The following is a 24,117-nucleotide window of genomic DNA, read 5'->3' as shown; positions in this document are numbered from 1 at the left end:
GACAGAAGTAGGGAGTGAGCCAGGGCCTTGCTTCTGGATGCATTTTCAAGGTGATGCCAAGCAAATCTCCTGACTAATGGAGTGCAGGAGAAAAAGGCATTGATCTGACCCAGGGCCTGGGGCCTGAACACTAGAGAGAGGAGTCCCCATCCATTGCGATGGGGAAGGAGCGGGGCAGATCTGCACAATGGGCAACTCACAGAGACAAGAACAAAGCCAGACCCACCGGCTCCCACTCAGCTCTCCCCTCCCCATCACCCATGCCAGGGCCTGTGTCTCCCTCCCTACTGCCTGCCTGGTCCATCCCTTTCCCAAAAGCCAAACCTAACAGTGATTCCTCTTCTTGGTGATGAAGAAATTCAGAAGGAGGAGGCTCAGGAAGACAGCGATGGCAGTGAGGGAGGAGGGCACAGAGGGCACAGAATGTCAGGAGATCCCAAGGAGCCCAGCTGCCAGAGGTGTGTGAACCACAGCAACTGCATCTTGAATAGGAGATGGGTAAAAGGAGGCTGAGACCTGCTGGGCTGCGTTCCCAGGTGGTGAAGGCATTCTAAGTCACAGGATGACATAGGAGGTCAGCACAAGATACAGGTCACAGAGACCTTGTCGATAAAACAGGCTGCAGTAAAGAAGCCAATCCAAAACCCATCAAAACCAAGATGGCCAGGAGAGTGACCTCTGGTCGTCCTCACTGCCACATTGCCACCAGTGCCTTGACAGTTTACAAATGCCATGGCAACATCAGAAAGTTGCCCTGTATGATCTAAAAAAGGGGAGTCATGAATAATCTACCCCCCTCCCCCATTCAGCATGTCATGAAGAAATAACCCTAAAGATGGGCACCAGTGCCCTCTGGGCTGCTCTATGGAGTAACCATTCTATCTTTACTTTCCTAAAAAACTTGCTTGTCTAGGAAAGCATAAACTCGCTCTGTGGCTCACACCTGTAACCCCAGCACTTTGGGAGGCTGAGGGAGGCGGATCACCTGAGGTCAAGAGTTTGAGAGCAGCCTGGCCAACATGGTGAAACCCCATCTCTACTAAAAATATAAAAATTAGCCACGTGTGGTGGCAAGCACCTATGATCCCAGCTACTTAGGAGGCTGAAGCAGAAAAATCACTTGAACCCCAGAGGTGTAGGTTGTAGTGAGCCAAGATCACACCACTGCCCTCTATCTAGCCTGGGCAACAGAGAGTGAGACTCTATCTGAAAAACAAACAAAAAAAACCACCAACCAAACAAACAAAAAAAATGTGTTTTCACTTTATGTACTCACCCCGAGTTGTTTCTTGCACGAGATTCAAGAACCTTCCCTTGGGGTCTGGATCGGGTCCCCTTTCCTGTAACACAGCTGCAGATCCTGCAGGGGGTCAGACTTGGGTCCTAAGATGCAGTCGGGGAATGTCATAATGGCAGCCACCAGGTCTCAGGGATCTGGGCTCATGTGGGTCTACTGGGTCAGGAGGCACCTGCTGAATATGGGGTTCTTCAATGTCAGGGAGGGGAATGGTCCACTTACACGATGAGGAGAGGGTTATATTCAAGACAGAACATGCACGCACATGGAGGACTATGAGATGTTCCTGGCCACAACAGTGAAATTGAGACCTCTGGAATCAGGACCAGGTTCAAATCCTGACTCTGACGCTTGTGAGTGTGGCCTTGGGGCAAGCCACCTCCCTAATGTGCAATTCTCTTGTCTGCACAATGGGAACAGAGTTGTCTTTATTTTGCATGTTTGCTTATTACATTTAATTATTTCCCTAATCTTCATTTTACCCTCATGAGGGTTGTCAGACTTAGCAAAGCATCATACAGATGCACAGTTACCTTCGAAGACAGAGAGTGAATAAGGTTTTAGTTTAAGTCTCGTGCATTATTTGAGACATACACGAAGAGTCCAAAACTCACACTTCACTGGATGTCCTGTGTTTTCTCTGGCAACCCGGCTCCCCACCGACGTGGTGCTTTTGGGATAGTTATCTCCCCCTCTCAGCTTTGGTTTCTATATCTGGAAAATGTGGAAGTGGGAGGTAGAATAAATGATTTTTAAGTTGCTGTGACTTTCTGAGAGTCCTTCACATGTTACTTGAACCCATTCTCTTGCCAAGCCCAAGCCCCACCCCAACTCCAGTCTGCATGCCTCAGTTTCCCCTCTCAGTCCTTAGGAATACTGTTTTTTTTTTAAAAAAATGGAGTCTCGCTTTGTTACCCAGGCTAAAGGGCAGTGTCACGATCTTGGCTCACTGCAACCTCTGCTTCCCAACCAATGCTGTCTCAGCCTCCCGAGTAGCTGGGATTATAGGCGTGAATCATTATGCCTGGTTAATTTTTGTATTTTTAGTATAAAAATTAGGGTTTCACCATATAGGGTTTCACCATGTTGCCAGGCTGGTCTTGAACTACTGGCCTCAAGTGAACTACCCATCTCAGCCTCCCTAAGTACTGGGATTACAGGTTTGACCCACCCCACCCAGCTCAAAGACAATGGAACACTACTTTCTAATCTTGAGTCAGTTTGTTTCACTTATGCAGCAATGGCGCCACCTGGTGGCTCCATGGAGAAGTGCCCTGAGGGTAAACTGCCCACAGCAGGGTTCGGAAAAACACTCAGAGGAATCTGACAGAAGATTAGCATCTCTGGGAGAAAAAATGGTTCAATAAACTGTAGCAACCCCAGTATCCACACCTCCTTCACCAGGATCTCATGGTGATGTTAGGAGCTGTCTACCAAGAGGCAGGAAAAATGCACAGGGAAAGTGACACAGTGCATTATCTGCGGGTATCTTGGTCTTCTCTGATTTTTTTTTTTTTTTGAGGTGGAGTCTTGCAGTGTCCCTCAGGCTGGAGTGCAGTGGTGTAATCTCATCTAACTGCAACTTACACCTCCCTGGTTCAAGTGATTCTCCTGCCTCAGCCTCCTTAGTAGCTGGGATTACAGGGGCCTGCCACACCATGCCTGGCTAATTTTTGTATTTTCAGTAGAGATGAGGTTTTGCCATGTTGTCCAGGCTGGTCTTGAACTCCTGACCTCAAGTGATCCACCTGCCTCAGCCTCCTAAAGTGCTGAAATTACAGGCATGAGCCACCGCACACAGCCTGGTCTCCTCTGATTTTAGCAATGATGGTGTCGACCTGATCAATTGCCCTGAATTTTCCCTTGTTCTTCCTGTCTGTCTCTTTCTTCCTAATGAAGACAAGTATGCACTACACATCAAGCACTGTCTGAGTGCCTTCTATTGCATTTGCTAAGCACCTATTGTTTGCAAGGCCCTAGAATACAAGGTGAAGGAATTAGAAAAAAGTCCTGGCCCCTAGTCCTGCCAAAAACAATCATATGTATGCGCATTTGATTTTTTTTTAAGTATTCAATTATAATCAAAATCCCACTAACATTTTCACAAGGCCAGGCACAGTGGCTCACACCTGTAATCTCAGCACTTTGAGAGGCCAAGATGGGTGTATCATTTGAGGTCAGGAGTTGGAGGCCAGCCTGGCTGACGTGGTGAAACCTGGTGTCTACTAAAAATACAAAAATAAGCCAAACCCAGTGGCACACGCCTATAATCCCAGCTCCTCAGGGGGCCGAGACTGGAGAACTGTTTGAACCCAGGAGGCGGAGGTTGCAGTGAACTGAGATTGTACCACTGCACTCCAGCCTGGGTGATGTAGCCAGACTCTGTCTCAAGAAAATAAAACATTTTTTACTATTTTTAGAAAGAGTGTCTTGCTCTGTCTCAGAGCTGGAATTCAGTGGCATGATCACAGCTCACTGAAACCTTGAACTGCTGGGCTCAAGGGATCCTCCTGCCTCAGCCTCCCAAGTAGTTAGTACTATAGGTGCACACTATAACCAACATGCCCAGTTAATATAAAAAATTTTTTTGTAAAGATAGGATCTCTCTGGTTGGTATGTTACTCAGACTAGCCTTGATCTCCTGGCATCCAGTGATCCTCCCACCTCAGCCTCCATATGCCATTATACCTTAAAGGTACCTAGCCAGGGCTTAGTACTTAAATGTACTTAGTATTTAAATGTACTTAGCCAGAATCACCTATACCTGTGATCCCAGTACTTTGGGAAGCCAAGGTAGGATGATCACCTGAGGCCAGGAGCTTGAGAGCACCTGCCCAACGTACTGAAACCACATCTCTACTAAAAATACAAAAAAATTATCTGGGTGTGGTAGTGCCTGTAATCCCAGCTACTAGGGAGGCTGAGGCACATGAATTGTTTGAATGTTGGAGGTGGAGGTTGCAGTGAGCTGAGATCACACCATTGCATCAGCCTGGCCAACAGAGGGAGACTCCGTCTCAAACAAACAAACATCTAGCCAGGGCTCTGGAAACCATGGCATATAGTATCTACACAGGAGACATAGAGATCCCACCATCTGTTTTTATACAGCTCATGAGCTGCCCAAGAATGTTTATTGGTTTTATATTTTTAAATACTTGAAAAAAATCAGACTGGGCACAGTGGCTCACACTTGCAATCCCAGCACTTTGGGAGGCTGAAGTGGGAGGATCACCTGAGATCAGGAGTTGGAGACCAGCCTGGCTAACATGGTGAAACCCCATCTCTACTTAAATACAAAAATTAGCCAGGCTTGGTGGCACACACCTGTAATTCCAGACTATAATGCAGTGGTTCAATCTTGCCTCACTGCAATCTCTGCCTCCTGGGTTCAAGTAGTTCTCCTGCCTCAGCCTCCCAAGTAGCTAGGACTACAGGTGTGTACCACCATGCCCACCTTTTTTTTTTTTTTTTGTATTATTAGTAGAGATGGAGTTTCACCATGTTGGGGAGCATGGTCTCGATCTCCTGACCTCATGATCTGCCCACCTCAGCCTCCCAAAGTGATGGGATTACAGGCATGAGCCCCAGCCTTTTTTTTTTTTTTTTTTTTTTTTTGAGAGAGGGTCTCGCTCTGTGGAGGTGCAGGCTGTGCTGAGTTCTGACTGTACTACTGCACCCAGGCTGGAGTGCAGAAGTGACATCATGGCTCACTGCAGCCTCCACCTTCCCTGGATTCAAATGATCCTCCCCCTTCAGCCTCATGAGTAGCTGGCTACAAGAACATGCCACCATGCCTGGCTAATTTTTTTGTAGAGACTGGGTCCCTCTATGTTATGCACGCTGGTCTCAAACACCTGGCTTCAAGCAGTCCCCCTGCCTTAGCCTCCCAAAGTCCAGAAGTCTGGATATTACAGCTGTGAGCCACTGTACTCAGTCTGTATTATCCTTACAAATGATTTTTTTTTTTTTCTTTTTTGAAGACAGGGTCTCAGTCTGTCATCCAGGTTCACTGCATCCAGGTGCAATTGTGGCTCACTGCAGCCTCCACCTCTCAGGCTCAAGCAGTCCTCCTGCTTCAGCCTCCCAGTAGCTGGGACCACAGGTGCACCACCATGTAAGACTAACTTATTTTTTGTAGAGATGAGCTTTCACCCTCCTGCCTGGGCTGATCTCAAACAGCTGGGCTCAAGTGATCCTCCAGCCTCAGCCTCCCAAAGTGCTGGGATTACAGATGAGAGCTGCCAAACCCAACCTGTTTTATTGCTTATAGTAGTTACCTGTATTAGAAGACATTCCATTGTGTTCAAGCCCCTGGCTGACCAAAAACTCCACAGCCATCACTCTGAGCCTGCTTATAGAGAAGGCTAGTAGGGGTTGCGCTGCCTTTTTTTTCTTTTGAGATGGAGTCTTGCTCTGTCCCCCAGGCTTAAGTGCAGTGGCGTGATCTAAGCTCACTGCTACCTCCACCTTTGGGGTTCAAGTGATTCTCCTGCCTCGGTCTCCCAAGTAGCTGGGATTACAGGCACATGCAACCATGCCCGGTTCATTTTTGTATTTTTAGTAGAGCCAAGGTTTTGCCATGTTAGCCAGGCTGATCTTGAACTCCTGACCTCAAGTGATGTGCCCACCTCAGCCTCCCAAAGTGCTGGGATTACAGGCATGCATCCCCATGCCTGGCAGAAGGTTCGGATTTTCTCATTTTATTTTTATTTTTTAGATGGAATCTCACTCTGTCACCCAGGCTGGAGTACAATGGTGTGGTCTCGGCTCACTGCAACCTCCACCTCCTGGGATTCTCAGGCCTCAGCCTCTTGAGTAGCTGGGACTACAGGCATGTGCCACCACACCTGGCTAGTTTCTGTATTTTTAGTAGAGATGGGGTTTCACTATGTTGGCCGTGATGGCCTCTAACTCCTGACCTCTGGTGATCTTCTCACCTCCGCCTTCTAAAGTGCTGGGATTACAGGCATAAACCACCGTGCTTAGCCATGGGTTTTCTTGAACCAAGGCATATTCCTTGTCATGTTTAACAAAATTGTGCCCCAGCCCTGCACTTTCCTTGATTCATCCTCCTTTGAATAGAGAACCTCTCAAAAGCTGTAATGAACATGGAAGAGCCACTGGCCAGGTGGGCTGGGTGGTGGCAGGTTTGGGGGCTGGGGTCCCAGCAGTTGCCACCCCCTTTCCCAGGATGTACACGGGGTCTCATGTACCTGTCCTGTTATCTCCTAGGTCAGCTCATCGACACTGTCTGGGTGAAAAAAGGAGACCAGACCTTGTTTTCTTCCATGTTCAAAGCCAATATCACCATCCACAACATTGCTGTCAGTGCGTGCCTGACCCACCAGTAGCCTGGAACTATTTAGACCTGGTTTATTAACCATACACCTGCCAGACCCAACCCAGCCAAAACACAAAATCGACCGAACACAGTGACCCACACCTGTAATCCCATCACTTTGGGAGGCCGAGGCCGGTGGATCTCCTGAGGTCAGGAGTTTGAGACCAGCCTGGCCAACATGGTGAAATCCCATCTCTACTGAAAATATAAAAATGAGCCGGGTGTGGTGGTGCACACCTGTAATCCCAGCTACTTGGGAGGCTGAGGTGAGAGAATCACTTGAACACAGGAGGTGGAGTTACAGTGAGCTGAGATTGAACCACCACACTCCAGCCTGGGCAGAGCATGAGACTCCATCTCAAAAAACAACAGTAACGAGGCTGGGCGCAGTGGCTCACACCTGTAACCCCAGCACTTTGGGAAGGCAAGGCGGGTGGATCATGAGGTCAAGAGATTGAGACCATCCTGGTCAACATGGTGAAACCCCGTCTCTACTAAAAAATATAAAAAATTAGCTGGGCATGGTGGCACATGCCTGTAATCCCAACTACTCAGGAGGCTGAGGCAGGAGAATTGCCTGAACCCAGGAGGCGGAGGTTGCGGTGAGCTGAGATTGTGCCATTGCACTACAGCCTGGGTAACAAGAGCGAAACTCTGTCTCAAAAAAAAGACAACAACAACAACAGTAACAACAACAAAAACACAAACTCAAACTCCAGCCCCCCCCTTTTTTTTTTTTTTAAGAGATAGATAGGGACTTCCTGTGTTGTTCAGGCTACAGTGCAGTGCAGTGGTATAATCATAGCCCACTGCAGCCTCTTACTCCCAGGATCAAGCAGTCCTCCCACCTCAGCCTCCTGAGTAGCTGGGATTACAGGTGAATGCTACCATGCCCAACTAATATTTGTGTGTGTGTGGAGATGGGGTCTCACCATGTTGGCCAGGCTGGCCTCGAACTCTGAGCTTCCAGTGATCCTCCCATCTCAGCCTTCCAAAGTCCTGGGATTACAGGTATGAGCCTCTGCTCCTGGCCAAAACCTAATTACACATTCATGAATGACAGAGATGATGAGCTTCTGTGTCCTTTAACAATGAAATGCAAAACATCGTTATGCTGCATCCAGACCCATCTCACATGCAAGGATACACAAAGACTCAACATAAACGGATGGAGAAAGATTTACCAACCAACTTGAGAGCAAAAATAAGTTAATTAATAAAAAGCAGGAGTTGCAATTCTCGCCTCTGATAAAATAGACTTTAAAGCAACAAAGATCAAAAGAGGCAAAGAAGGACATAATGGTCAAAGGATCAATGCAACGAGAAGAGCTAACGATCCTAAATATATACGCACCCAATACAGGAACACCCAGATTACGTAAGACTTATAAAGAGACTTAGACTCCCACACAATAATAGGGGGAGACTTCAACATCAATATTAGACAGATCAACGAGACAGAAAATTAACAAGGATATCCAGGACTTGAACTCACATCTGGAAAAAGTAAACTTAATAAACATTTATAGAACTCTCCATTTTAAATACACAAAATATACACTCTGATCAGTACCACATCATACCTACTTACAGGTTTAAATGAATTATTGGTTGGCTGCTTGTTTGTTATTTTCTTTCCTCATTTTTTTCCTGTCTCCATTATTAAGCACAATTACTGGCATAAAAGACGTTTTCAATACCCATTTTTAGACTGCATTCTAGCCTGGGCAATAAAGCAACACTCCCGTTCTCTCTCCCTCTTCCTCTTTCTTCCTCTCCTTCATTCTTTTTATTATTCTTTTTTCTTTCTTTCTTTCCTTTTTTTCCCCTTAAAAACAACAACAACAACAACAACAATGAAATGGATTATTCCTTGGATATAACTTTGCTGGGGATGCTGTAACAAAGTGCCACAAACTAAGTGGCTTAGAATAAGACAAATTTGTTGTCTCAGGCCAGATGCCGTGGCTCATGTCTGTAATCCCTGTACTTTGGGAGCATGAGTGAGAGGATAACTTCAGGTCAGGAGTTCAATAGCAGCCAGGCCAACAGGATGAAACCCCACCTCTACTAAAAACAATACAGCCGGGAGCGGCGGCTCACACCTGTAATCCTAGCACTTTGGAAGGCTGAGGTAGGCAGATCAAGAGGTCAGGAGTTTGAGACCAGCATAGCCAACATGGTGAAACCCCATCTCTACTAAAAATATAAAAATTGGCTGGCTGTGGTGGTGCACGCCTGTCATCCTAGCTACTCAGGAGACTGAGGCAGGAGAACTGCTTGAACCCAGAGGTGGAGGTTGCAGTGAGCTGAGATTGCACCACTGCACTCCAGACTGGAGGAAAGAGCAAGAATCCATCTCAGAAAAAAAAAAAAAAAAAAAAGCCAGGTATGGTTGCATGTACCTGTGTTCCCAAGCTACTCAGGAGGCTGAGGTTGGAGGATTGCTTGAGTCAGGGAGGATGAGGCTGCAGTGAGCTGAGATCACACCACTTCACTCCAGCCCGGGTGACAGAACAAGACCCTGTCTCAAGGAAAAAATATTTTATTCTTTCTTTTTCTTTCACAGGCAACAAATTTTTCTTTTAGTAAGGACACCAGTTACATAGCATCAGGGCCCCACCTTCCTGACCCATTTTAACTTGATGACCTCTGTAATGACCCAGTCTCCAAATAAGGTCATGCTTGTAATCCCAGCACTTTGGAAGGCTGAAGTGGGAGGATTACTTGAGGCCAGAGTTCGAGACCAGCCTGGGCAACATAGTGAGACTTCACCTCTACAAAACCAATTAAAAAAAAAATTAGCTGGGTATAGGGATATGCACCTGTAGTCCCAGCTCCTTGGGAGGCAGGAGAACAGAGCCAGTCCAGGATGTTGAGGCTGCAGTCATCTGTGATTGTGTCACTGTACACCAGCTTGGGCAGCAGCAAGACCTAGTCTGTTTCAAGAGGGGGAAAAAAAAAGTTTGCTGATCCAATTTGGGGTAATTTTTAAAAACTTTAACTCTGTATTTTTTCATATTGCTTAGCTTTTCTACATGAACTCTGTGATTATAACCAGAAAATAGCAGTCACATTACTTTTTTTTTTGTTTTTTGAGATGGAGTTCTGATCTTGTTGCCCAAGCTGGACTGCAGTGGCATGATCTCTGCTCACTGCAACCTCTGCCTTCTAGGTTAAGCGATTCTCCTGCCTCAGCCTCCTGAGTAGCTGGGACTGCAGGCGCACGCCAGCCCGCCTGGCTCATTTTTGTAGTTTTACTAGAGAGGGGGATTCACCATGTTGGTCAGGCTGGTCTCGAACTTCTGGCTTCAAGTGATCTTCCCGCCTCAGCCTCTCAAAGTGCTGGAATTACAGGCATGAGCCACTACCCCTGGCCATACTTATCTTTTTGTCCACAGAAATGACCAGCATTTCAATTTTTGTTTTGTTTTGTTTTGTTTTTCTTAGATGAAAAAAACTGGTAGTTATAATTGGGGAGGACAATTTGCATTATGGGAATCTGGGCATCATGCCAAGTTCCATAATCTAAGTTGGTAAAAAGAAACTGGAGTTATGGGCTGATGGGGTGGCACATGCCTATAATCCCAGCACTTTGGGAGGCCGTGGTGGATGGATCACGTGAGGTCAGGAGTTTAAGATCAGCCTGGCCAACATGGTGAAACCCCATCTCTACTAAAAATACAAAAATTAGCTGGGCCTAGCTGTGGGTACCTTTAATCCCAGTTACTCATGAGACTGAGCAGGAGAATCACTTGAGCCTGGGAGTGGGAGTGAGACTCTGTTTCCAAAAATACAAACAAACAAACAAAAAGAAAGCAAAAGAAAAATTGGGGTTATGAATCATTTGGTAAGGAATAATGGTCTTGTTCACAAACTTGTGATCCTTTTTTTGCAGGCTAGAAATCAACCCAGTTACTAAAATAGTAGCAACAGCAGCCAAAAGGGAAGAGTATTTAAAATGCAGGAGGTGCTGGTCTAGGCATGTTCATGGGTTACATTATTTAGCCTTGAGCATCATCTTACGAGTACATCCTCATGTGGTTCCTATTTGACAGGTGGAAAAACTGAGGCACGGACACCTATGTCATCTGTCCGGACTCAAAGTGGTACTAAGTGGTAGTGCAGGTGTCACCTGACATTATCTTGTGCACTATGCCTATCTAATTATTGTTTTTGAGAGAGTTTCCTTCTTCTCGTCCATGCAGGAGTGCAATCTTGGCTCACTGCAACCTCCGCTTCCCAGGTTCAAGCGATTCTCCTGCCTCAGCTTCCTGAGTAGCTGCGATTATAGACACGTGCCACCAAGCTAGGCTAATTTTTGTAGTTTTAGTGGAGTCAGGCTTTCACCATGGTGGCCGGGATGGTCTTGAACTCCTGACCTCAGGTGATCCACCTGCTTCAGGCTCCCAAAGTGCTGGGATTACAGGCATGAGCCACCTCACCTGGCCACTATGCCTATCTAATTGTATTTCTAAAAGGAAAGGGGAAAAAAATTGTACTTCCATCCTCACAGTAACTCCATGAAGGAGATAATATCATCCACCTTTAACAAATGAGAAAACAAAAGCTCCAGTTTTTTTTTTTTTTTTTTTTTTTTCCTGAGACAGTGTCTCACTTTGAAGCCCAAGCTTGAGGGCAGTGGCATGATCTTGGCTCACTGCAGTCTTGACCTCTGGAACTCAAGTGATCCTCCCACTTTAGCCTCCTGAATAGCTGGGACTGCAGGGTGACACCACCACACCTGGATAATTTTTTGATTTTTTTTTTTGTAGAGATGGGGTCTTGCTATGTTGCCCAGGCTGCTGCTCTCAAACTCCTGGGCTCAAGCAATCCTCCCACCTCGACCTCCCAAAGTGCTGGGATTGCAGGTGTGGTTGCTCCAGCTTCTTTGTTTCCCAAGGCCACACTAAGTTGTTAGTGGCTGAGTCAAAAGAGTCCTGGGGGTCTACTTCAGCGTTTTTCCAGCTAGACTACAGCCACTGTAATACCTGGAAGTTGTCTGACAGTGAACTAAGATGGATTATTTGGGTGTGGAGCACAAATAGAGGAACGATCTCTTAGAAACCTTAACTCTCACATTCTGATGCGGCCAGGATGTTTTCTAGGAAGAGATTCCATAGCTCCCATCCACGACCAGTGAATAGGAATTAGGTACAAGGTGTGGTGGCTCATGCCTGCAATCCCAGCACTATCAGAGGCCAAGGTGGGCGGATCACTAGGTCAGTTCAAGACCAGCCTGGCCAATATGGTGAAACCTCATCTCTGGGCCGGGCGCGGTGGCTCAAGCCTGTAATCCCAGCACTTTGGGAGGCCGAGGCGGGCGGATCACAAAGTCAAGAGATCGAGGCCATCCTGGTCAACGTGGTGAAACCCCGTCTCTACCAAAAATACAAAAAATTAGCTAAGCATGGTGGCGCGTGCCTGTAATCCCAGCTACTCGGGAGGCTGAGGCAGGACAATTGCCTGAACCCAGGAGGCAGAGGTTGTGGTGAGCTGAGATCATGCCATTGCACTCCAGCCTGGGTAACAAGAGAGAAACTCCGTCTCAAAGAAAAAAAAAAAAAAAAGAAACCTCATCTCTACTAAAAATACAAAAATTAGCTGGGTGTGGTGGCAGGTGCCTGTAATCCCAGATACTTGGGAGGCTGAGGCAGGAGAATCCCTTGAACCCATGAGGCAGAGGTTGCAGTGAGCTGAGATCATGCCACTGCACTCTAGCCTAGGTGACAGAGCAAGATTCGGTCTCCAAAATAAATAAATAAATAAATAAATAAATAAAAAATTAGGCTACATGTAGTGGCTCCTGCCTGTGATCGCAGAGCTTTGGGAGGCCAAGGCAGGAGGACTATCTGAGGCCAGGAGTTCAAGACCAGACTGGGTAAGACAGGGAGACCGAGTCTCTAGAAAAATAATTTAAAATTTTGACTGGGCACAGTGGCTCATGCCTATAATCCCAGCACTTTGGGAGGCCAAGGCGGGCAGATCACCTGAGGTCAGGATTTTAAGACTAGCCTGACCAACATGGTGAAACTGCATCTTTACTAAAATATAAAAATTAGCCAGACATGGTGGTAGGCTTCTGTAATCCCATCTACTTGGGAGGCTGAGGCAGAAGAATTGCTTGAGCCCAGGAGGCAGAGGTTGCAATGAGCCCAGATTGAGCCACTGCACTCCAGCCTGGACATCAGAGAAAGACTCTGTCGAAAAACAACAACAACAACAAAAAACCCATTAGCTGGCTGTGGTGGTGCATACCTGTAGTTCCACCTACTTGAGAGGCTGAGGCAGGAGGATCACTTGAGCCCCAGAGGTTGAGGTTTCAATGAGCTATGGTTGCAGCACTGTGCTCCAGCCTGGGTGACAGCATGAAACTCTGTCTCTTAAAATAATCATAATTTTAAAAACTAACAAAAATGTTAATAAAAATTATTTTGGCCAGGCACAGTGGCTCCTTCCTGCAAATCCCAGCACTTTGATTCCAGGAGATTATCACCAGCCTGGGCAACACAGTAAGACCTCATCTCAACTAAAAATGTGAAAATTACCTGGGCATGGTGGTGTGCACCTGTAATCCCAGCTACTTGTGAGGCAGGAGAATGGCTTGAACCTGGGAGGCAGAGGTTGCAGTGTGCCAAGATTGTACCACTACAGTCCAGCCTGGGCCACATAGACTCCATCTCAAAAACAGAAAATAATAATTACCAAAGGATGAATGAAGCTGAAGAGTAGTTAGATCACAAGTTGTTGTCCTTATGACTGTGTTTCCTCCTTCCCCCAGCCCTCTCTCCTTCCCTTAATCTCTTCCTGCCCGCCCCCACCCCCAAGTTGAAGTCTTGCTCTGTCACCCAGGCTGGAGTGCAGTGGTGCAATCTTGGCTCACTGCAACCTTCACCTACCAGGTTCTCCTGCCTCAGCCTTCTGAGTAGCTGGGATTACAGACACCCACCACTACATGCAGCTAACTTTTCTATTTCTTTTTCTTTTCTTTCTTTTTTTTTTTAATTGCATTTTAGGTTTTAGGGTGCATGTGAAGAACATGCAAGATTGTTGCATAGGTACACACATGGCAGTGTGGTTTTCTGCCTTCTGTCCCCTCGCCTGTATCTGTCATTTCACCCCATGCTATCTCTTACCACCTCCCCACCCCCTGGTCCCTCCCCCATTTCCCCCCAACAGACCCCAGTGTGTAGTGCTCCCAACTTTTCTATTTTTAATAGAGCTGGGATTTTACCATGTTGACCAGGCTGCTCTCAAACTCCTGACCTCATGATTTCACCCGACTTGGCCTCCCAAAGTGTTGAGGTTACAGGTGTGAGGCAGGCACCTGGCCCTTTCTCTTTCTTTCTTTCTTCTCTCTACCTTCTTTAAGTCTGCATCATGAAATAAAATTTAAATCTCCAAAAAAACAAAAAACAAAAAACAAAAAACAATTAGAATGACTGAATCTCAGAAATCAGTTAGTTTGCAGACCAACCCATGTGGTGGGAGGTGGCCCTGATTCTCCGGAGCCCAGGGATTGTGGAAATACCCATTGCAGGGGGCAGCCTTTCAGCTTTTGATTCCAGAAGTGCCTTGTGAATATCCAGGCACTTCTCATGCATCCTGAATTCCACATTGGGAGGTGCAATGTATGTGATCCTAACTGTTTACACCAATGTTCAATGCACTCTTTTTTAAAAAGGCAAATTCAAGCTGGGCATGGTACCACCCTCAGGAGGCTAAGGCTTCTCTCTCAAGAGGCTAAGGCTGGAGGGTTGCTTGAGGCCAAGAGTTCAAGACCAGCCTGGAAACATAGACCCATTTCTAAAAAAAAAAAAAAAAAAAAAAAAAATGCTGAGTGGCTGGCTGCGGTGGCTCATGCCTGCAATCCCAGTACTTTGTGAGGGTGAGGTGGGCAAATCACCTGAGGCGAGGAATTCAAGTCTAGCCTGGTCAACATGGTGAAACCCCGTCTCTACTAAAAAAATACAAGAATTAGCCAGGCATGTTGGCGGGTGCCTGTAATTCCAGCTACTCAAGAGGCTGGGGCAGCAGAATCACTTGAACTCAGGAGGTAGAGGTTGCAGGGAGCCGAGACCACACCACTGCATTCTAGCCTGGGTGACAACACAACAGTTAGTCTAAAAAAAAAAAAAAAAAAAGCTAGCATTGGCCAGGTGTGGTGCCATGGCTCACAACTGTAATCCCAGCACTTGGGGAGGCTGTGGCAGGCAGATTACTAGAGGTCAGGAGTTTCAGACCAGCCTAACCAACATGGTGAAAGCCCATTTCTACTAAAAATATGAAAATTAGCTGGGTGCGGTGGCAGGTGCCTATAATTTCACCTACTTGGAGTGCTGAGGCAAGAGAATTGCATTAAACTGGGAGGCGGAGATTGCAACTAGCTGAGATCACGCCAAGGCACTCCAGCCTGGGTGACAGAATGAGACTTCATCTCAAAAAAGAAAAAAAAAAGTTGGGTGTGGTGGTGTGTGGTCTCAGCTACTCAGGAGGCTGACGTGTGCAGACGGCTTGAGCCCAGGAGTTTGAGGCTTTAGGGAGTTATGGTGGAGTCACTGCACTCCAGCCTGGGTGACAAAATGAGACCCCTATTTCTAAAAAATGAATTTAAAAAATTAACAAAATAAGAGAGACAATAGGATAATATCCATCACCAATAAGAGATCAATCACATCACCCACTGAATCTTGCCAACATGATCAAACTCTAATCTGATGGGGTGATCATTAATCCAGCTGCAAATATGCCACAAATACAAAAGACAGAGAATGGGTTCACATGCACCAGGGAAATCCAGACTTTAAGAAATGCTACAGGCCCAACAGTGTGGAGTCTTCCAAAATCCATAGAAAGGAAAAGGGATAGGCCAGGCAAGGAGGCTCACGCCTGTAATCCCAACACATTGGGAGGCTAAGGTGGGTGGATCCCGAGGTCAGAAGTTTGAGATCAGCCTGACCAACATGGAGAAACCCTATCTCTACCAAAAATACAAAAATCAGCCAGGTGTGGTAGCACATACCTGTAATTCCAGCTACTCAGGAGGCTGAAACAAGAGAATCACTTGAACCTTGGGAGACGGAGGTTGCAGTGGGTTGAGATGGTGACATTGCACTCCAGCCTGGGTGACAGAGCAAGACTGTCTGTAAATAAATAAAATAAACAAATAAATAAATACATAAATGAATAAAAAAGGAAAAGGGATAGAGGAGAAACTTGTAGATTGTGTCTTTTTTAAAATTTTAGTTTTTGGCTGGGCATGGTTGTTCACACCTGTGATCCCAATCTTTGCACTTTGGGAGACTGACGTGGGCAGATCACCTGAAGTCAGGAGTTTGAGACCAGCCTGGCCAACATGGGAAAACCCCGGCTCTACTAAAATTACAAAAATTAGCTGCACATGGTCCCATGTGCCTGTTATCCCAGCTACTTGGGAGGATGAGGCAGAAGAATGGCTTGAACCCAGGAGGCAAAGGTTGCAGTGAGCCGAGATCGCACCACTGCATTGCAGCCTGAGTGGAGTGAAAAAGAAATAATTAGTTTTTGTAGAGACAAGAGTCTCCTATGTTGTTCAGGTTGGTCTCAAACCTCTGAACTTAAATGATCCTCTCACATCAGGATTACAGGAGTGAGCACTCACCCAGCCAACAAACTTGGAGATTGAAAGAGGCTTAAAAGACAAAACAATGCTGGGTAACAGGTATAGGCTAGAGATGCATACTAGGGCAGCTCTACTCTAAAGAAACAGAAAGAAGCCAGGTGTGGTGGCTCACACCTGTAACACCCAACACTTTGGGAGGCTGAGAAGGGAGATCGCTTGTGCCCAGGAGTTTGGGACCAGCCTGGCAACATAGTAAGACCCTGCCTCTATGGGGGGGGGAAAAAGTTTTGTTTTTTTTTTTTAATTAGCTGGGAAGGGTGGTGCATGACTATTGTCCTGCCTACTCAGCAGGCTGAGGGGAGAAGATCACTTGAGCTCAAGAAATCAAGGCTGCAGTGAGCCATGATTGCACCACTGCTCTCCAGCCTGGGTGACAGAGCAAGAACCTGCCTCAAAAAAGGAGAAAGGAACAGAAAGAAGCAATTACTGTGAATGTCAGGGTTGGGAATACTTCTGGAGAGAAGAGAGGGGCTGGCATTGTGCCCGTCTTCAGCCCTTTCTGGAAGTACAGAGTCTAGTGGGGAAGACAGCAGCACAAGTGGAGATTCAGGCCACAGCACCAGGAAGTTCCCTTCCACCTTCCCGCCTCCTTGCCCGCTCCTTTGGGAAACATGATTTTATTTCTTCTTTGCCTTTCTAACTAGATCGAGTTTCTGATGGGAGAATTCATATACAGGATGTATAGCATCAACATGAACAGCCAGCTGGAATTGACGGCTTTGTTGATACTGCAGCCAGGCACATCATTGATTCCTCTGCTAAGTACATCTGGATGTTTCTGCTGTCCAGGATTCTCAGCCACATGCTCGGTGTCTACTCCCAGATTCTGGAAATCCCCTGGCATCCCCCCCAAAAGGAGAGATGCTCACTCACAATTCTGCGTAGAAATTGTCTCTATGTGTCTTTTTCTTTCTTTTTTTTGAGACAGTCACTGTCGATCAGACTGTAGTTCAATGGTGTGATCTCATCTCACTGTAACCTCCACCTCCCAGGTGCAAGCAGTTCTCTTGCTTCAGCCTCCCAAATAGCTGGGGTTACAGGCACCTGCAACCATGGCTGGCTAATTTTGTATTTTTAGTGGAGACAGGGTTACACCATATTGGTCAGGCTGGTCTTGAACTCTTGGTCTCACCTAGGCCTTCTAAATTGCTGGGATTACAGGTGTGAGCCACCGCCCCTGGCCATTTCTGTGTCATCCCCCTAGGCCAGCCTCTGCATGTTTGGGCTCGATGAGGCTGTGACTGTCCAGCTGGCTGCCTGTCTTCTTTAGTGCTGTCTCTGTGCCTCCTCCATCCTTCCCAGCTGCCCATAAATTCATTTTCTTTTCTTTTTATTTCTTTGAGATGGAATTTTGCTCTGTCACCCAGGCGGGAGTGCAGTGGCATGATTTTGCCTCATTGCAACCTCTGCCTCCCATGTTCCAGCAATTTTCCTGCCTCAGCCTCCCAACTAGCTGGGATTACAGACACATGCCACCACACCTGGCTAATTTTTGTATTTTTAGTAAGATAGGGCTTCACCATGTTGGTCAGCCTGGTCTCAAAGTCCTGATCTCAATTGATCCACCCCACTTCGACCTCCCAAAGTGCTGGGATTACAGGTATAAACCATAGTGCCCAGCCTCAGATTTTAAACTCAGCTTGAGTGGGCTTTTCTTGCTAGCAGCTAAGAGCTCTGACCCCTATGACCTTCCTCCACACAGTAGGAAGTGTTTGGATGTTTACCGATCTAAAATCCAAGTGTCTAAGCCTAGCATTAGTCGCAAGTACAGATGGTCACACAATTTTTTGACTTTACGATGGCACAAAAATGATCACATTCAGTAGAAACTGTGCTTCCAGTACTAATACAACCTTTCCATTTTTACTGTTAGTATAATATTCAATAAATTGCATGATGGCCAGGTGCAGTGGCTCATGCCTTTAATCCTAGTACTTCAGGAGGCTCAGGTGAGAGGATCACTCTAACCCAGGAGTTAGAGACCAGCCTGGGAAACATAGTGTGACCCTGTCTCTATAAAGAAGATAAAAATTAGCCACGTGCAGTCGTGTGTACTTGTAATCCCATCTACTTGGGAGGCTGAGGCAGGAGGGATCACATAAGCCCAGGAGGCTGAAGCTGCAGTGAACTATAATCATGCCACTGCATTCCAGCCTGGGTAACAGAGCAAGACCTCATCTCTCAAAAAATAAAAAATTTTGACCAGATGTAGTGGCTTACACCTGTAATCCCAGAACTTTGGGAGGCTGAGATGGGTGGATCATGACAAGGTCAGGAGTTCAAGACCAGCATGACCAACATGATGAAACCCTGTTTCTACTAAAAATACAAAATTTAGCCAGTGCTCACGCCTGTAATCCCAGCTACTCGGGAGGCTGATGCAGGAGAATCACTAGAACCTGATAGGCAGAGGTTGCAGTGAGCCAAGATTGCCCCACCACACTCCAGCCTGGATGACACTGTGAGACTGTCTCAAAAAATAATAAATGCATTTTCAACTTAGTATAATTTCAACTTTTTTTTTTTTTTTTTTTTTTTTTTTGAGAGACAGGATCTTGCTGTGTTGCCCAGACTGGTCTTGAACTCCTGGGATCAAGCAATCTTCCCACCTTGACCTCCCAAAGTATTGGGATTATGGACCTGAGATACTCCACTTGGCTGCTATTACCAATTTATGATAGATTTATGGGGATATGACCCCATCATGTTTCAAGGAGCATCTGTAATCATGCTGAAAATGGGGGTGGCTTGTGTGAGGAAAGGTGGAACAAAAAACAAAAGAGAAATAGGCCAGGCACACTGGCTCACTACTAAAAATACAAAAAAAAATAAAAAAAAATTAGCCAGACACAGTAGCACACACCTGTAATCCCAGCTACTTGGGAGGCTGAGGCAAGAGAATCGCCTGAATCTGGGAGACAGAGATTGCAGTGAGCCGAGATCACATCACTGTGCTCCAGCCTGGGCAACAGAGCAAGACTGCCTCAAAAGGAAAAAAAAAAAAAGAACAAAAATGGTGTAAGTTAGAAATTTTATTGAACTGTGAGTGAACTAAACACTCCAAATTAAAGTGAGATAGTGAGATTGAATTTTAAGAAACACAAACAAAAACATGACCCATCTATCGAATGTGTAGAAGAGGCACCCTTTAAATACAAAAACACAGCTAGCCGGGCGCGGTGGCTCAAGCCTGTAATCCCAGCACTTTAGGAGGCCGAGGCGGGTGGATCACGAGGTCAAAAGATGGAGACCATCCTGGTCAACATGGTGAAACCCTGTCTCTACTAAAAATACAAAACATTAGCTGGGCATGGTGGCGCGTGTCTGTAATCTCAGTTACTCAGGAGGCTGGGGCAGGAGAATTGCTTGAACCCAGGAGGCGGAGGTTGCGGTGAGCTGAGATCGCGCCATTGCACTCCAGCCTGGGTAACAAGAGTGAAACTCCGTCTCAAAAAAAACAAAAACAAAAACAAAAACAAAAACAAAAAAAACAAACAAAAAAAAACAGCTAAGATGAAAACAACAGGATGAAAAAAGATAACTATGTAAACATTAGTTATAAGAAAGCTCTATTAACATTAGATAAATAGATAAGTAATATGTGGTCTTCCTACTTCTTTCACGGAACAATTAAAAACAGAATATAAGGCTGGTGCAGTGTCTCAGGCCTGTAACCCCAGCACTTTGGGAGGCTAAGGTGGGCAGATCACCTGAGGTCAGGAGTTCAAGACCAGCCCGGCCAGCATGGTGAAACCTTGTCTCTACTAAAAATACAGAAATTAGCCAGGCATGATGGCAGGTGTCTTTAACCCCAGATACTTGAGAGCCTGCCATGGGAGAATGGTTTGAATCTGGGAGTCACAAGTTGCAGTGAACTGAGATTATACCACATACTCCAGCCTGGGTGACAGAGCAAGACGCCATCTCAAAAACAAACAAATACCAGAGAATGGTACACTTTAAACTGCTGCATTTTGTGGTATGTGAATTACATGTCAGTTTCTTAAACGACTGGTTTAAGAAGGAAGGCACTGAAAATTATATTTTGGTTTTGTAATTAAACAACAGGTTTCTTCCTTTCTCCCCCAAAAATGTCCCCTTTCAGTTTCTGCAAACTTTCTCCTTCCCTCCCCTATCCATCCACCCAGAGGAACTTTTATCTGTTCCCACCCAACCAGATTAGAAGCCTTTGTTTGTCCTTTAATTTGAAGCCTACTAGGTAAATTAGAAGTCCCAAGTCAAGAAAGAGAGGCGTTCCAGAGCCCTGTTCCATCTGAGCCTCCCATGCCCCATGACTCACTTTACCCCATAACATGCCTCTCCTCTGGTTTACCATCTGAAAGAAAGAATAAACTTATTTTTCTTACTCACCAATAATTTATATAAACCAAATTGCAAACAAGGGTGTCCTTAATAACCTGATCTCATTCTCTTCAAATACCAATTGCTCTCCAGTAAAGGGATTGTCTTTCTAGACAACATCAATTCACTTGGAAATCTCACTTAAAACAGAAAAGTTAAGGTTTTCAAAGGTTTGCTGTGGGCAAAGCATTTGCGGGAATGCATGGGGCTGAAGGTCAAAGGCAAAGAAAACAAGGCATAAATTATTTTGCTCTTATTTCGTTTGTTCTTATATGCCGATGGTTAGTGATTAGTGCAGTGACAAAAATCTGCTTTTGCAGTTTTTTTTAAAATTTTTATTTTTAGGAGACAGTCTTGTTCTGTAGCCCAGGCAGAAGGGCAGTGGCATAATCTCAGCTCACTGCAATCTCCATCTCATGGGTTCAAGAGATTCTCCTGCTTCAGCCTCCTGAGGAGCTGGGATTACAATTACCCATCACCATGCCTGGCTAATTTGTGTGTTTTTAGTACAGGCAGAGTTTCACCATGTTGTCCAAACTGGTCTCAAACGCTCACAGGAGAAACATTATGTGATCTGCCCACCTCAACCTCCCCAAATATTGGGATTACAGGCGTGAGCCACCTCACCTGGCCAGGTCAATTTTCTCTAATGGAAGTAACAAAATAGGTATGACCAAAAAATCACAGATATATCAAAAACTGTAAAACAGTGTTGGAGGCCAGGGGCAGTGGCTCATGAGTATAATCCCAACACCTTGGGAGGCCAAGGCAGGAGGATCACTTGAGACCAAGGGTTTGAGACCATCCTGGTCAACACAGTGAGACCTCTTGTCTATAAAACATTTTTTTAATGATACAGGAAAATGCTCACTTGGGTAGTGACAGTTTCAATGCATCATTGCCTGGTCTTCTGGGTTTTGCTCTGAACTTTGTGATAGATGATTAAGTTATGTGTCCAAGCTCAGGGGCTTCCCGTTGTACACAGATGATGCTCTCTGGAGCACCCCGTTCCAATCCCCCTCCCTTCAACTTGTCCCAGTGTATCATATTCAGCCCAGACCAGGGTAAGCCCCACTCATATCATCAGCCTTGCCTAGGCCAATGGCCTAGAAAAGATCCCCATCAGCCCCTGCAAAGGGCAGGGTGACTCAGTTGACCCACATGGTGCAGGCCAGCTGCCTGCCTTGCACTGTCTCCAGACCTGGGCCAGTGTACAAAGTACACAGCCAGGGCCCTGTGCTCAAAAGGGTCCCTAACGCTTGCTTGAATGCTCTGCTGCTTTAATCTTTTTTTTTTCCTTTTCTTTTTTTTTGAGACATAGTCTCTCACTGTCACCTAGGCTAGAGTGCAATGGCGTGATCTCGGCTCACTGTAACCTCCACCTTCTGGGTTCAAGCAATCCTCCTGCCTCAGCCTCCTTAGAAGCTGGGATTACAGGCACCCACCACCATGCCCAGCTAATGTTTTGTATTTTTAGTAGAGACGGGATTTCACCATGTTGACCAGGATGGTCTCGATCTCTTGACCCCGTGATCCACCCGCCTCGGCCTTTCAAACTGCTGGGATTACAGGCTCGAGCCACCGCGCCCGGCTCCTCAGGCTTCTTAAGACACACATCAACAGGTGCAACACCTTTTGTCTTGGGATATGCATTTTACTATATACGTGCATCTTTAAAAAGACTTCTAGCCGGACCCGGTGGCTCACACCTGCAATCCCAGCACTTTGGGAGGCTGAGGTGGGCAGATCACAAGCTCAAGAGATCAATACCATCCTGGCCAACATGGTGAAAGCCCATCTCTACTAAAAAATACAAAAATTAGCTGGGCGTGGTGGCACGTGCCTGTAGTCCCAGCTACTCAGGAAGCTGAGGCAGGAGAATCACTTCAACCTGGAAGGCAGAAGTTGCAGTGAGCCGGGATTGTGTCATTGCACTCCAGCCTGGCAACAGAGGAAGACTCCATCTCAAAAAATAGATTTTTTTCCACTGACATTTATTTCTCATGCCAAGTCGGGGCCTGCTGGCAAACTGGGGAGACCAAGATTCCAGAGCCAATGTGCTCATTCTCCTTAAAGGGGTGTGACACCAGCCAGAGAGGCGGACAATGTGGTAAAGTCACGGAAAACACTGTCTCACACTTAAGAAGACAGAAGAGGTCTCGCAATGGTCAGGGCAGCCCTGGGAGCACATGACTCATAATAGCAGGAATAAATATTACAGCAAGTACATCCACACATGGGAAGAATTTAACAAAGATGTTCTTTTTTTGTGATGGAGTCTTGCTTTGTCACCCAGGCTGACGGGCAGTAGTGCAATATTGGCTTACTGAAACTTCTGCCTCCCAGGTTCAAGCGATTCTCCTTGCTCAGCCTCCTAAATTGCTGGGATTACAGGCATGCACCACCATGCCTGGCTAAGTTTTTGTATTTTTAGTAGAGACAAGATTTCTCCATGTTGGTCAGGCTAGTCTTGAACTCCCGACCTCAGGTGATACACCTGCCTTGGCCTCCCAAAGTGCTGGGATTACAGTTGTGAGCCACTGCACCCAGCCAATACATTTGTGTTTTTAAGCTCCTAAGTTTGTGGTAATTCATTAGGAAGCACTACCAGCTCTGACCAGAGGTCTCAAGCACCAACCCCAGAGGTCATACCTGTTGAAAATGCCAAGTCCTCATATGCCTCTCCAGGCCTCCAAGAGACTTCCTTTGGTCCCATTATCCTCCTAAAGGCCCCTTAGGGCACTGTCACTACTCTCTACAGGAGCCACGTGAGAGCAGTGAGGAGAGGAGTGGCTGTCGAATTTGAAGCTTCCAAGTCCTGGCCCCCCAGGACCTCAGGTGTCTTACCCAGGTGTGCTGTTAACGTGGTGTATCACTTGATGTTAACCTTGGCTGGCTGGCTGGGGCAGTCTGTCAGGTTTTGCCACTGTAAAGTTACCCTTTTATCCCCCTTTCCATTCTGGAAGAAAGTCACTGTGCACAGCCCACACTGATGGAGGAGGCACCCTCAATTTTTATTTACTGAGTTTGGCAACTCTGCCTGTCACACCAGCACATTCCAAGTACTCCATATATCCATGAGGCTGCTGACAATCACATTAGACAGTGCAGCTCTACTCTAGAACATCAAGGGAATGCAAGTAGCCACACATCAGTCTCTCAGGTACCACTGTACTATTGTTTACTTGAGAGTTTTCTGTAAAAGGGCTCACTTTTTTTGGGGACGGAATCTCACTGTGACACTCAGGCTGGAATGCAATGGAGTGATCTCAGCTCACTGCAACCTATGCCTTCTGGGTTCAAGCGACTCTTCTGCCTCCACCTCCCAAGTAGCTGGGAATATAGGCACACACCACCACATCCAGCTAATTTTTCTATTTTTAGTAGAGACAGGGTTTCGCCATGTTGGCCAGGCTGGTCTCGAACACCTGACCTCAGGTGATCTGCCCGCTT

General features: G+C 46.3%; 1 protein-coding gene across 15 annotated transcripts in view; it reads right to left on the bottom strand.

Annotated features, from left to right (window-relative positions):
• Window positions 1–24,117, bottom strand: part of ADAT1 (adenosine deaminase tRNA specific 1) — a 116,963-nt gene that overhangs the window by 6,906 nt on the left and 85,940 nt on the right. For 14 of the 15 annotated variants that reach the window (XR_012518943.1, XR_012518941.1, XR_012518942.1 and 11 more), the window contains 3 exons: window positions 1,912–2,011; window positions 1,277–1,472; window positions 325–482 (listed from right to left, as the gene is read on the bottom strand). The gene's annotated coding sequence lies outside the window, so the exon portion shown is untranslated. The remainder of the gene's footprint in view (window positions 1–324; window positions 483–1,276; window positions 1,473–1,911; window positions 2,012–24,117) is intronic. The other variant, XR_012518936.1, reaches the window with a different exon arrangement.

Source organism: Saimiri boliviensis, chromosome 1 (assembly GCF_048565385.1).
Source record: "Saimiri boliviensis isolate mSaiBol1 chromosome 1, mSaiBol1.pri, whole genome shotgun sequence".
Taxonomy (NCBI): Eukaryota; Metazoa; Chordata; class Mammalia; order Primates; family Cebidae; genus Saimiri; species Saimiri boliviensis.
Note: the sequence above shows the minus strand (reverse complement) of the source record. Positions and strands in the feature narration are given on the sequence as shown.